Source organism: Cervus canadensis, chromosome 4 (assembly GCF_019320065.1).
Source record: "Cervus canadensis isolate Bull #8, Minnesota chromosome 4, ASM1932006v1, whole genome shotgun sequence".
NCBI classification, from domain to species: Eukaryota; Metazoa; Chordata; class Mammalia; order Artiodactyla; family Cervidae; genus Cervus; species Cervus canadensis.
This window is the reverse complement of record NC_057389.1, coordinates 33588978-33603288: the sequence shown is the minus strand read 5'-3', so window position 1 is coordinate 33603288 and position 14311 is coordinate 33588978.

The window sequence follows — 14311 nt, the reverse complement described above, 5'->3', positions numbered from 1 at the left end:
TCTGCCTACATTCAAAATGAAGCTGCTCATCATTATAGGTATAATTTAAATAATTTAATGAGGTGTGAATGAGATTTCAGTGGAAATAAGGATTTCCTTCAGACTAGTATTAACACTTGATTTGGTTACTTTGTGCTTCAGTACAAACTACAAATCCTCACAATGCTCTTTCTAAACTTCTGTTAGATTTTTCAAAAGCTTAGAGAAAAGTTCATGAGATTCTTAAATTAAGGTATTTTAAATAGAAATGTTTTTATTGGTATATATCCTGAAGATGTTTATTCTTTATGTATAATATTTAAATGATTCCTCATTCCTCATAGACAAAGTTTCCTGAATTAAATTAGCTGAAAAAGTGAGAAAACAGATATACATATATATTCTCTATATATACATATATATCAATTTGAGCTTTATAAGAAACCATTTTTATACTTTATTGGAAGGTGTTCAAATATTTAACCTCCTTCCTTGCAGAATATATATATATGTACACACACTAATTATATAAACTAACATAAATTACATATAGTTTATCATAAAAATAATTTAAGAATATATAAATATTTATTATTTACTAAACCCATTCCAGTATTCTGGCCGAGAGAATTCCCTGGACTATATAGACATGGGGTCACAAAGAGTCAGATATGACTGAGCGACTTTCACTTTCACGCTTGAAAGCTGACAGCAAATTGCAATCCTGTAAAAGCATAAGAACAGCAATCAAATTAATCTTCTTAAAATATCTCTAATCACAATCTTTCCCTGTCCCCAAACCTTATTCATGAATTTCATTTACTTAAGGAAACAAAAGTCCCACCCAGATATTCATGGTGTATGCTCAAACTCTGCTGGCAAACACTCCTCATTCTAGGCTTCTTTTACAATATGCATGTCTTGTTTCAACATACCAATTTTTCCTTGTATTCTCCCTTCTCAAAATGGTCACCCTGTTTTTTTTTTTTTAAACATGACTGAATTGTATCTCATAGTTAATCTGACAAAACGTTGTCCACCAGAGAAGGGAACGGCAAACCACTTTAGTATTCTTGCCTTAAGAACCCCATGAACAGTATGAAAAGGCACAAAGATTCAGGACACTGAAAGATGAACTCCCCAGGTGGGTAGGTGCCCAATATGCTACTGAAGATTAGTGGAGAACTAACTCCAGAAAGAATGAAAAGATGGAGCCAAAATAAAAACACCACCCAGTTGTGGATGTGACTGGTGATGGAAGTAAAGTCCAATGCTGTAAAGAACAATACTGCATAGGAACCTGGAATGTTAGGTCCATGAATCAAGGCAAATCAAACAGGAGATGGCAAGAGTGAACATCAATAATTTTAGGAATCAGTGATATAAATGGACTGGAATGGGTGAATTTAATTCAGATGACCATTATATCTACTACTGAGGGCAAGAATCCCTTGGAAGAAATGGAGTAGCCATCACAGTCAACAAAAGAGCCCAAAATGCAGTTCTTGGGTGCAATCTCAAAAATGACAGAATGATCTCTGTTTGTTTCCAAGGCAAACCATTCAGTATCACGGTAACCCAAGTCTATGCCCCGACCAGTAATGCTGAAGAAGCTGAAGTTGAACAGTTTTCTGAAGACCTACAAGACCTTCTAGAACTAACACCCCAAAAGATGGATGGGAATGCAAAAGTAGGAAATCAAGAAATAACCTGAAGTAACAAGCAAATTTGGCCTTGGAATACAGAATGAAGCAGGGCAAAGGCTAACAGAGTTTTGCCAAGAGAACACACTGGTCAGAGCAAACACCCTCTTCCAACAACACAAGAGAAGACTCTCCACATGGACATCACCAGATGGTCAATACCGAAATCAGATTGATCATATTCTTTGCAGCCAAAGATGGAGAAGCTCTAAAGAGTCAACAAAATCAAGACTGGGAACTGACTGCAGTTCAGATCATGAACTCCTTATTGCCAAATTCAGACTAAATTGAAGAAAGCAGGGAAAACTACTAGACCATTCAGGTATGACCTAAATCAAATCCCCTATGATTATACAATTGAAGTGACAAATAGATTCAAGGTATTAGATCTGATAGAGTGCCTGAAGAACTATGGATGGAGGTTCATGACATTGCACAGGAGGCAGTGATCAAGAAAATCCCCAAGAAAAAGAAATGCAAAAAGGCAAAATGGTTGTTTGAGGAGGTGAAATGCAAAGGAGAAAAGGAGATACACCCATTTGACTACAGAGTTCCAAGGAATAGCAAGGAGAGATAAGAAAGCCTTCCTCAGTGATCAATGCAAAGAAATAGAGGAAAACAATAGAAGGGGAAAGACTAGAGATCTCTTCAAGAAAATTAGAGATAGGAAGGGAACTTTTCATGCAAAGATGGGCACAATAAAGGGAAGAAATGGTATGGACCTAACAGAAGCAGAAGAAATGAAGAGGTGGCAAGAATATACAGAAGGACTATACAAGAAAGATCTTATGACCTAGATAACCACAGTGGTGTGATCATTCACCTAGAGCCAGACATCCTGGAATGCAGAGTCAAGTGGGCCTTAGGAAGCATCACTACAAACAAAGCTAGTGGAGGTGATGGAATTCCAGTTGAGCTATTTCAAATCCTAAAAGATGATGCTGTGAAAGTGCTGCACTCAATATGCCAGCAAGTTAGGAAAACTCAGCAGCAGCCGCAGGACTGGAAAATATCGGTTTTCATTCCAATCCCAAAGAAAGGCAATGCCAAAGAATGCTCAAACTACTGCACAACTGCACTCATCTCACATGGTAGCAAAGTAATGCTCAAAATTCTCTAAGTCAGGCTTCAACAGTCCTTGAACCATGAACTTCCAGATGCACAAGCTGGATTTAGAAAAGGCAGAGGAACCAGAGATCAAATTGCCAACATCTGCTGGATCATTGAAAAAGCAGGAAAGTTCCAGAAAAACATCTACTTCTGCTTCATTGACTATGCCAAAGCCTTTGACTATGTGGATCACAGCAGACTTTGGAGAATTTTTAAAGAAATGGGAATACCAGATCACCTGACCTGCCTCCTGAGAAATCTGTATGCAGGTCTAGAAGCAACAGTTAAAACTGGACATTGAACAACAAACTGGTTCCAAATCAGGAAAGGAGTATGTCAAGGCTGTATATTGTCACCCTGCATAACTTTAAAGCAGAGTACCTCATGTGAAATGCTGGGCTGGATGAAGCACATGATGGAATTAAGATTGCTGGGAGAAATGTCAATAACCTTAGATATGCAGATGACACCACCCTTATGGCAGAAAGAGAAGAGGAACTAAACAGCCTCTTGATGAAAGGGAAAGAGGACAGTAAAAAGTTTGTCTTGAAAATCAGCATTCAGAAAAGATCATGGCATCCAGTCCCATCACTTCACAGCAAATAGATGGGTAAACAGTGGAAACAGTGTCAGACTTTATTTTTTGGGGTTCCAAAAATCACTGAAGATAGTGACTGCAGCCATGAAATTAAAAGACGCTTACTCCTTGGAAGAAAAGTTTTGACCAACCTAGACAGCTTATTAAAAAGCAGAGACATTACTTTGGCAACAGAAATCTGTCTAGTCAAAGCTATGGTTTTGCCAGTAGTCATGTATGTATGTGAGAGCTGAACTATAAACAAAGCTGAGAGCTGAAGCATTGAATCTTTTGAACTGTGGTGTTGGAGAAGACTCTTCAGAGTCCCTTGGACTGCAAGGAGATCCAACCAGTCCATCCTAAAGGAAATCAGTCCTGAATATTCATTGAAAAGACTGTTGTTGAGGCTGAGACTCCAATACTTTGGCCACGTGATGCAAAGAACTGACTCACTGGAAAAGATCCTGATGCTGGGAAAGATTGAAGGTGGGAGGAAAAAGGGATAATAGAGGATGAGATGGTTGGATGGCATCACTGACTCAATGGACATGAGTTTGAGTAAGCTCTGGAAGTTGGTGATGGACAGGGAGGCCTGGTGTGCTGCATTCCATGGGGTTGCAAAGAGTCGGACATGACTGAGCGACTGAAGTGAACTGAGTTGTACCTATTCCCAACAGCAAGCATAAACACCACTTTGAACAGAAGCCTGACCTGATTTTGTCTGGAGACATTTATGTCTCATGCTTCTGAACTCCCAAAGCACTTTATTTATGCCTCTCTCACTACAGTTGTTACCTTTTTTTTTTTGTACTTATTTCCATTATTAGCCATTACTTTCTTTAAGCACAGTCAGTATCTGAGCATAATGGACCTTTGTATTTTTCATCGTGTTGCATAGTAACTGCTCAATATATTACTGACTGAACAAATGCTATAATAGTAGAAAAGTCACCATGACACGACCAGTAATGATTGCTATCATTAATTCAGTAACTTTGTAAGTGCCAAGCACTGAGTTAACTGAGTAGTTTATACTAAGAGAAAATGTAAAGTTTACAAAGTATAAAAATCAATTTATTTGACTCTTAATATTCTGAGTATATGTCATCCAAAATTACAAAATAATTTTTTAAAATTATCAATAAAGAGATAAAAATAAATTTTTAAATTCAAAGTGAATATTATTATGACAATGTGTGCCACTTCTGTGAAAGCTCAAAACCCTAAAAAGTTATTCCCTTTTATACATTTTGGTAAGATTTTTTAAAAATGATATACATCTTTAAAGAAACGATCATCAATTTGTGATGCTGTTCACAACCACAAAGCCGGAGAAGGTGAAGGGAATGCCATTAAATGCCACTGAAGCCTAGAAAAGTGTTTTCAAACCTCATTCATTTCCTCTGTCAGTAAGGAAATATTGTGTTCAGACAAAAGGAAAGAAACTAGGAATAGAAATTGCTGCATTTTCTGTTTGTGTTGATCCTTCAGGTTCAAACCTTTCATTTCATGGGCTGCAGCTGTTAAGAAGAGAGCTGGATTATTCATTTCTATAATTAAAGAGATACCCAGTCATTGAAATATAATGCCCTTCTCTGTGACTGACAGCCGTGCTGATTGGATGTTAGCAATGGGCCACATGGAAGATGAATTCAGGTAATCTTCAATTTTTTTCCTCCTTCTCTCAGAAATGTTTCAAATTGACACTAATTTGATAGTCTCAAATCCCAGAGCCCCTTGGATACCGAGAATGGAATGTAAAGAAATTCTCCTTGGTGTCAGTCAGTAACTTTCTCTTTTCTTCAGGTTACAAAAGGTGATTGACAGGAAGAGAAGGCCGCTACAAACAGAAGCGAACTTGAAACCTGGGTTGGCAGACATCTACTCAGGGTTTTGTTTTTTTTTTTTTTCCTAATCGCGATACCAGTGATGATGAAGAATTGATGATAAGAGTTCATGGGAAGACAGATACCTTTAACAACCATTGTCAAAATCTGATGGCACCAAGAAGTTCCACCCAAAACAAAGCCAGGGTTTACCTGAATACATTTTTTTTTTTCAATCTTCCTTTTATCCATTCATTTAACACCAAATTAAATATTAGAGGTAAAAAATGCAAAGACCCCAACTCTAGGTCTAGGACCGCCTTAGGACTTTCCCATAAAATATAGTTATCCCCAACACTTTACCCTTTGCACATTATAAACAATGAATAAGTAGATACAAATTGAGTAAAAGAGAGTAAGCCACAGAAAATACAATTTTCTTCAAAAACAAAAATAGTAAAGCCAGTTGCCCATTTGCAGTATTTTAAGTGAACTATAGATGGTCCTCAAGAGGCCACATGTACACACTATAAATACCAGAGGTGAAGACCCTGAGCGGGACAGAGGCGGCCACTGGAGCAGAATGGGACGCAGCATCTCTCCCTGCACATTACTTTGCCCTGGTCAAGTGAGTCATCGCACCTCAGGCCAGATCTGGCCAGATCTCATTCTGATTTTGTGTTGCCTCCTAGCCCATTTATACTTCTGCCATTATCTGGAAAAAGCATGATATGTTTCAGAGACTATATACTTAATAGCAACGGAGCTAACTTTTCAACCAGAGGAACAAAAGCAGAGTAAGTGTGCAGGTATTACAAATAACTACATCCAACACCCTAGAAAGCAGTTTTACCCAAAATAAAGCACTTTTCAAAGGCAAGAAAATCATAGTAGAGAAAGAAATCTATTCCTAGTTTAAAATTCCAATCAATTCATTACTTGGTATGCATTAAAGAGGAAATCTGAGTCATATAAGTCTCTGAATATTAACTCCGTGTGTTTTCACTACTATAGGCACCCAGAAGACTTCCTAGTATTAAATATAGCTGGCTTACTTCTTAAACTAATGATTATGCAAAAAAATTCAGAATTCTGGGTCATCTCCCAGATATTGTTCAGAGCTCAGATGATCCAAACCAACTCTGAAATAGAAAATACTTGGGTACTTCCAGTTCCACATTGGCTTCTAGTACTCACATTTTCAACTTGATTGTTTTAGAAAACCCAAATAGGGCTTGCTTAATTAGCAGTAAGTTTTGCAAGTTGCTAAAAACACAAATTCAGGTGAAACATTTGCCCTTTTCATCTTCACCATCTTATTCAATTGTATGTTACACGTTCTTTTATTATAGGACCTTCTTTTTAAATCCTCTGAGAAGAGACTATGCACTAGGTAATCTGAGTTGCAGGTACCACCTGAATGCAATTCCTTAAGAACTTGTATGCTATTGTCTTTTGTAGAAAATAGCCTGTCAAGCCTGCTAAGACAAAGAATTCAAGACAAAGAACAGACTCTTCACTTTTCCAAAGATACAATCACCCATTCTATGGGTAGATCATTTTAGCATAGATAAGACCAAAACTGTCAGACAGCCGAAATGATATTCTGGCATCTACCAGTTATGCCAGCAGGGGCATAGAGAAAATATATTCACTCATTTACTCTAGAAATATTTATTAGGCATTTACCTCATTAAGCTCTGTGCTATGATCTCGGCTAAAGAAGTGCATGCACAGTTCCTACAAGGAAATCAGAGTCTGGGAGTGATGATACAGGGGTAATCCTTGGTCAGATTTCTCTTTATGGGATAGAAAATGCCTGCCAAAAATTGGCAAAGAAAAAAAGGATTTTACCTTCCACTTCACTCAGAAATAAAGATGAAAATCAAAATTTGGTTATTACGCTAGTCACAGTAATTTCTATGTGCCGAGACATTACAAAACAACATAAGTAAATAGGTACTGTAGTTGTTGGTTGTTAAGTAGCCCAGTTACGTTGGACTCTTCGCAAACCCCATGGACTGCAGCACATTCGGCCTCCCAGTCCCTCACCCTCTCCCGAAGTTTGCCCAAGTTCATGTCCATTGCATCTGTGATACAAAACAAGGACTGTAAGAAATATTAATATATAGTACACCAAAGTTCCTACTAGAACTCCTCCTATCCAAAAACTATCCCGTTGGTCTGTTGTAAGGTTGCTACTAAAAAATTGTCCTCCATTCGCGACACCTGCCTCAAATGAGATAATGCATCATGACTAAAGATTTCACCACAGCGAGCCGCTCCGCTCCTGGGAACGTATTAAAGACAGGTGAGAATTCCTCCACGTTCTTTCTAATTACTCACCTGGTTCTCCTCCTTCAACACCAAAACCTTCCAAACAATATGGAAAGCCTAAAACTGCTTATATTTTAAAAATTCCTCGCTAATAAGCCGTAAAACAAATGATATTTGAGTTCAATAGTGTTTATGATCATTTGGAGTATATAACAAATACATCCACAGTAGAAAAAACATTTGCAGAGTCTCCATCTCATGACCCAGAACATCATCTCCCAGCTCCCCATAGAGAACCACAGTCTGCTCCAAGATAACCACGGAAGGACGGCAACCTCCGACTCACCCTTCACAGACACACCAAATCTATAGCTACATGTGAAACACGTCCTCTGAAAAAAATAAAAATAAAAAAACCCTAAGAGCTGGCTCCAGAAACTCCTGGGTGAACGAAAGAAGGCCCCCATCAGAGCAGGTAGAAGCTGCAACACAAGCTCCCCATAAACCCCGACCCCGGCTCCACGACTCTGTCAGAAAGGAATCCAAAACCCAGAGCCTCTCCCCAAGGAGCAAAGGGTTTGAGCTCCCCACCTCATGCACCCCCAAACTTTTAGGACCTGCACCTGAGAGCTGAGCCCAGGAAAATACTAGTTTTGAAAACACCAGAGTTTGCGACCATGAGACACACAGGCTATATATTAGAGATCCGAGAAAAGAGCTGGCAGCGCGGACTCACCTGCCCCAGGGCCCAGTAGGAAGAGGCTGGAGGGAGAAGCGCCCGGGCGTCCTGCGGAAGGCGGTCACTTGCTCACCTTGGAGCGCCAGCCTCAGCCGCAGGCTTGGGCCGACCGGTGTTTGAGCCGGCTGGGCGCCCTCTGGGGCTGGGGTCGCGGCACCGCCTTCGCCTCCTCCGCTGTGCGCCAACCACGGGAGCCTCCCCCCCACCCTTGCTTTTTTGAACTGCAGCGTTTTTTTCCTCTTCCCCATCCTGGTGGTATTATGTCTGCATTCTGATTCTACCACGCTCTAGAGCTCCAATGTCTCTGAGAGGGGATTTTTACATGCAGCTGGTGCCCAGGTTTTAATTTCCAGTGTCTGGGTCTCCCCGGGGCTCCCAGGTGTGGCTAGTGGTAAAGATTCCACTTGCTAATACAGGAGACACAAGGGATGAGGGTTCAAACCCTGGGTAGGGAAGAACCCCTGGGGGAGGAAATGGCAACCCACTCCACTCTTCCTGCCTGAGAAATCCTCCAGGCAGAGGAGCCTGGGGAGCTACAGTCTGCGGCTGGCACTCAGCGGATGCCTCTTGATCACCTCGCTCAGGTGAGGGTGTGAGTGAGGGGGTTTGCATTCCTGGGACCCGCAGGCCCCTGTAATAATTGGAGAGACAGTGCTTAAAAGACTACCACCTTTACGGCAATGCCCATTGAAAATCCCTGCCCCGTCTTTCTGTGAAAGAAACCTATTTGTTTGTCCCAAAGCTAGAGCATGACTCTTACAAAAGAAAACTGGTAGCCAGAGGACAGATTGGTGGATGACAGTGGCGGGAGTGGGGGATGGGTGAATGGGCAAAAGGGGATCAAAACCTATGCATTTCCAACTATCAAATAAGTCGGGGGCATATAAAGTATAGCATGGTGACTATACGCTGTATTCCATGTTTAAAAGTTACTAAGAGAGTACATCTTAAAAGTTATAATCACAAGAAAATAGAATTTTGTTAGCTATGTGTCGTGATGAATATGGGCTAGATTTATTGTGGTGATAATTTCACCATATATACAAATACTGTGTTTACCTTCTACACCTGAAACTAATAATATACGTCAATTATGCCTCAATTTTTTTTAAAAAAAGAACTATAATTAGGTCTAACCAGAGGAAGAAAGTCACTTCTGATTTCAAGAGTTTCTCAAAAATATCAGGTAGGCAAAAGAAAAAAAAAAAAAAAAAGCAATGAAATCTAGTGAGCTAAGTGCTATGGTGGATAATATACATGGTTCTGTGAAAGGAGTCTCAAATTGCATCTTTTCAGGGAAGTCTTCCAAGAAGAGATCATTACTGGGATGAATCTTTCATGCTCAATAGAAATTAGGCAGGAGAAGGAGAGAAAAAGAAAAAGAAAAAGGAAGTGGTTCAGGAGGACAAACAGCACGTACTAAGAAATAGTACACAGCAGTTGAATCGAGCTAAAGTATAAAATATAAATTGAGACTTGTGAGAGGGTGGAAGTAGGATGGCAGTAGAATGTACAGGACACAGAATAGAGAGGTAAGAAGTTCCGTAGGTAGGTAGATAGGAAGCAAGGCTGAACAAGATCATGAGGATTTGATGAAACTTGGATATGAAACTTGACCCATTGAATGGTAGTAGTTACCACTCAGCGGTGTCCAACTCTTTGCGACCCCATGGACTGTAGTCCTCCAGGCTCCTCTGTCCATGGGATTCTCTAGGCAAGGATACTGGAGTGGGTTGCCATTACCTTCTCCAAACTATAGAATGGTGACCCATGAATAATTTCCAACTCCTGAGATCTATGATTCAGAGAGGGCACCGTGACTTCAGTATGGAGAAAGAGATAGAGATTTGATAAGGCTAAAGACAGTAAAGAGTCAAGTAGTTTTAAAATTTACTAAAGATAGGCATGGAAAGAAGCTGATAATTTTAAAATTTTAGATGATAGGGAATGTGTAAGGTGAAAGAAAAGGTTGAATCAAGTATATTTTCAAGAGAAATGTTATAAAAGTTTAATAGTTCTGTTAGAAACTAAGTCTAAATGAAAGCATATTTATTTTTTTTTAGAAAATATGTTCTTATAGGATCATATATTAACTTGGCTTCATTAATTTCCCAGTAAGCAAGTCTTTTCACAGGAATAAAAAAAATAAAAAACCTTTAGCCTTATAATTAAATCTAACTGCAGAGAAAAGAATAACTATTAAAATAATTTAAATGATTATTTAAATAATTGCTTAAATAATTTAAATAATTAAATAACAAAAAATGAATTGCTTGTTAATTGTTTTGCATGTTCTTTGCAATCCATACATTTGTTCTTTTTGTGTAATTTAATAGGATTATTATTAACTGCTAAAGTGTTAGTTGCTCAATTGTATCCAACTCTTTGTGATCCCATGGGCTGTAGCCCAACAAGCTCCTCTGTCTATGGGAATTTCCAGGCAAGAATACTGCAGTAAAATACCATTTACTTCTCCAGGGGATCTTCCTGCCCCAGGGATCAAACCTGGGTCTCCTGCATTGCAGGCAGATTCTTTACCATCTGAGCCACCAGGGAAGGCCTGGTGGTTATAGTTCATGGGGTCACAAAGAGTCAGACATGACTGAGTGACTAACATACACATTATTAACTACAGTTTAAAATATACTCAGTTTTCATTGTATAGTTCAATGTAAACACAACCAAAATAAAAATATAGAGCATATCCATCCACTGCCTCAAAATATTCTCTCTCTTTAACATCAGTCTCACCACCACCCTCAGATCCAGACAGCCATTGATCTACTTTATGCCCCTATAAATTTATTTCTACTGTTGAGGGTTTCCACCTAAATAGATCTATGGATGGTTTGTATCAGACCTCTTTCACTCAACATGAAGTTTCTGAGATTCATCTATATTGTTGAATATATCAGTAATCTCTTTCTTTCTTGTATTATAGATTATTATATTGTATAAATATACTATAGATTATGTATCTACTCTATATTTTGGTTATTCCCAGTTTTTGAGGTTATGAATAAAACTGCTTGTATATTCGTGTATAAGACTTTTAGTAGGTATGCATTTTGCTCCAGAATCATTATGGTTATCTAGGTACATAACCATCCTTTTTGGGAATAAAGGCAAATACACTACTCCCTTTCAAATTTGTATACCTGTGTATTTATTTTAATCACCTCATTACACATGTTAAGAACTCCAGCATAATGCTTAGTAGAAGTGATGAGAGTTGGTCTTGTCTTTTTTTCCCAGTCTTTGAGGGAAAGCATCATTACTGGTTCTCAAAAATTAAGCCAGCCCTGCCTTCCTGAGATGAATTTCAATTGCATATGATGCATTATTATTTTTATATAGCTGGATTCAATAAATTTAATATTTTCATAAGAATCCTTTGTATTTAATCTTATGAGTGATGTTTATCTCAATTTTCTTTTCTTATAATTGCTTATCTGGTTTTGGTAACATAATTCTCACCTCATAATGCCCACTTTTTAATGGATATTGGACACTTTGAACATTACACTATGTGTATGAATTTTGGTGTCTTACTTTAAAGAGTGTTGTTTATCAGTAGTGAGTTGAAGTAACTTGAAGATCAGCTTTGTCCTACTGATGCTTTTTTCCTTTTTCTTTCTCCCCTCCCTTCCTTCATTTCTTTGTCTTGGTCCCCATTGCCAAAGCTCATCACCCCCTACTTAGGTGCAATGTGTTTTTATTTTGCAGAAGTGGCCCATTGTATACATCTGCTGCTTCTTGTTTGTTTTTTTAAGCTCTGTGTTGCTAACATGTGTCTGTGTCTTTATGTGGATATATTGATTAGTTGGTTGAAATACAGTTGACTTACCTTATTGTGCCAGTCTTTACTGTATAGCAAAGTAACTCAGTTTTATGTATATATTATACAATTCTTTTTTGAACATACTTCTCCATTATGGTTTATCCTAGAAGATTGGATATAGTTCCCGGTGCTATAGGACCTTGTTGCTTATCCATTCTACATGTAATAGTTTGCATCCCTCAACCCCAAATTTCCAGTCCATCCCTTTTCCTACTCCCTCCCCCTCAACAACCACAAATCTGATCTCTGTGTCAGTGAGTCTGTTTCTGTTTCGTAGATAGGTTCATTTATGCCCTGTTTTAGATTCCAAATATAAGTGTTATCATATGGTATTCATTTTTTTCTGACTTAGTTCACTTAGTATGATAATCTGTAGTTCCATCTATTAATTTATTGCTGCAAATTGCATTATTTTGTTCTTTTTTATGGCTAAGTAGTATTCTGTCCTATATATGTATCACATCTTTATCCATTCATCTGTTGATGGACATTTTGGTTGCTTTAGTGTCTTACCTATTGTATATAGTGGCGCTATAGGGGTGCAGGCAGCTTTTCAAGTTTTGTTTGGATATACGCCCAGGAGTGGGATTGCTGGATCGATCACATGATAAGTGTATTTTTAGTTTTCAGAGCAAACTCCATACTGTTTTTCATAGTGGCTGCACCAAGTCATATTCTCATCAAGAGCGTAGGAGGATTCCCTTTTCTCCACATCTTTTCCACTGTTTGTTATTTGTAGACTTCTTAATAATGGCCATTCTGACTGGTGTGAGGTAGTAACTTATTGTAGTTTTGATTTGCCTTTCCCTAATAATTAATGATGTTGAGCATTTTTTCTTAAATCCACTGGCCATCTGTATGTCTTCTTCGGGGAAATGTCTATTTAGATCTTCTGCTTATTTTTCAATTGAGTTGTTTGGTTTTTTGTTGTTCCCTTATATGAGCTGTTTGTGTATTTTGGAGATTAATTCCCTGTTGGTTTCATCATTTGCAAATATGTTCTCCCAATCTGTAGGTTTTTATTTTTTTTTAATGGTTTCCTTTGCTGTGCAAAAGCTTGTAAGTTTAATTAGGGCCTATGTGTTTATTTTTGTTTTTATTTCTATTGCCTTGGAAGACTGACCTAAGAAAACATTGGTACGACTTTTTGTACTTTTCTTCTTAGTGTTGTACACTATCACTATAGGGTCCTTATCCTAAATTGGACACTTAGCTTTTTTCCAATTCGTTATTATCACAAACATTACTTCAAATAAGAACCTTATTGATATCCCCTTACAGACACATGAGAAAACTTCTGTTCAATATGGAAGTGGGACTTTAGGGTTATATAGCAAATATAAAAATACTCAGTTTAACAAAATCAGGGACATATTGCTCTTCATAATGATATCATGCTACACTCCCACTAGTACAGGAGGGTTATGTCCAACTTTCTAATTTTTTATAATAAAAAGAATATATCATCACATTTTTCTTTACCTCACTCTGGAAGGTATTTTCTTTCAGTAGAAAACAAGATATTTGACATTATATTTTTAACAGGAAACATCATATAGAGCTTGCCTAATTTAGAAACCCAGAGTAAAAAGCATTCTGTTGTACATTGATTGTTTTTATCTAAAAGAGGCTGTTTTAGATCTAATAAGGGGGTCAAACATGAAACTGAGACTATACCAACAATTTGTTCCCTGTACTGCTGCCACCTTTCAAAAGAATAGAGAATGTTTAGTTTATTTGTTCTAAGTTCGTAGGAGAATGAATCACAGTTCTTTAAATGTAATAAAAAGAACCATTTGTCAAAGAAGGAAGCAACTCCCTGACAGACTTATATAAAATAGGACAGAAAATTTGACTTGGTTTAGGATTTACAAGAAAATGATCCATAAATTCTACTAATTAAAAATATATATTAACTACTATAAAGTCAACTGTTGAAAGGGAGGCAAACATGTATCATTAAGTTTGAAGGGTTTTTACCTTTTAAACCCATCCAAATATTATCCATTAACAGCAGTTCTGAAAAACATCTGTTTTGAAAATAACAACAGTGCTGCTAAACTAAGAATCCATTTTTCCCATAATGTCTTCCTCTAACTTATTAATATAGAGTTATATATTATCAACATAATTTATAGGGAAATGCATCAAATTATTTCATCATTAACATACTTATATGCCCAATTTTTAAATGGATATAATTGATTATTGACAAGAAAAATTACCTTTGCATATCAATATTTTATAATAATAGTTTAT